This window comes from Numida meleagris, unplaced genomic scaffold, assembly GCF_002078875.1.
Source record: "Numida meleagris isolate 19003 breed g44 Domestic line unplaced genomic scaffold, NumMel1.0 unplaced_Scaffold754, whole genome shotgun sequence".
NCBI classification, from domain to species: Eukaryota; Metazoa; Chordata; class Aves; order Galliformes; family Numididae; genus Numida; species Numida meleagris.
This window is the reverse complement of record NW_018364969.1, coordinates 10694-12221: the sequence shown is the minus strand read 5'-3', so window position 1 is coordinate 12221 and position 1528 is coordinate 10694.

Here is a 1528-nt window from a genome sequence, read left to right as displayed (position 1 = left end):
GCCATCGTCCAATGACAGCATCCAATGCTGACCCATGGCAGGCTGGGCAATTAAACCCATGGACCCCATGGATGTGGGGCAGCCAAACCCGATGTCCGACGTTGACCCACGGCGTGTGGGGTGGCCAAACCCATCGTCCTGAGGGATGTGGGGCAGCCAAACCCAAGGTCTGATGTTGACCCACAGCGTGTGGGGTGGCCAAACCCATGGACCCCATGGATGTGGGGCGGCCAAACCCAACATCCAACGTTGACCCACGGCGTGTGGGGTGGCCAAACCCATGGACCCCATGGATGTGGGGCGGCCAAACCCAAGGTCCAACGTTGACCCACGGCGTGTGGGGCAGCCAAACCCATAGTCCTGAGGGATGTGGGGCAGCCAAAGCCATCGTCATGAGAGATGTGGGGCGGCCAAAGCCATCGTTGGAAGACAACGTCAATGTCCTGATGGCCAGAGCCATCGTCCGACGCAGACCCACGGCGTGCTGGGCGGTGAAACTCAACATGTGATGACACCCCAAGAGATGTGGGGCAGCCAAAGCCATCGTCATGAGAGATGTGGGGCAGCCAAAGCCATCGTCATGAGAGATGTGGGGCAGCCAAAGCCATCGTCCAAAGAACAAGAACAACGTTCTGATGGCCAAACCCAATGTCTGACGTTGACCCACGGCGTTCTAGGGCACCCAAATTCAATGTTTGATGACGCCCCGAGGGATGTGGGGCAGCCAAAGCCATCGTCATGAGAGATGTGGGGCAACCAAAGCCATCGTCATGAGAGATGTGGGGCAGCCAAAGCCATCGTCCGAGGACAGCACCAACGTCCTGATGGCCGAAGCCACTGTCCAGTGTAGAACCTCCCCATTAATGGTGGCCAACCCAACGTCCAGCGTCGAACCTCGGCATTTTGGGGTGGCCAAAATCCACATCCGACACCAGCCCCAGGGATTTGGGGCGGCCGAACCCAACGTCCGAAGACAACGTCGACGTTCTCATGACCAAACCCATGGTGCAAAGCAGAATCTCGCCGTTCTGGGTGGCCAAACCCATCATTCAGAATCGAATCTCGCCGTTCTGGGTGGCCAAACCCAACGCCCAACGCCAAGCCTCGGCATTCAGGGAGGCAAAACTCAACGTCCAATGGATTTGGGGCGGCCGAACCCAACGTCCGAAGACAACGCCGACGTCCTCATGACCAAACCAATGTCCCAAGTTGAATTTCGCCATTCTGGGTGGCCAGACCCATCATTCAAAGTCGAACTTCTCCATAAAGGGTGGCCAAACCCAACGCCCAACGCCCAACCTCGGCATTCTGGGTGGCGAAACTCAACATCCAATGGATTTGGGGTGGCCAAACCCAACGTCTGAAGACATCGCCGACGTTCTCGTGACCGAAGCCACTGTCCCAAGTTGAACGTCGCCGTTCTGGGTGCCCAAACCCAACGCCCAACGCCCAACGTTGGCATTTTGGGGTGGCCAAACGCAACATCCAAGAGATTTGGGGTGGCCAAACCCAACGTCCGAAGACAACG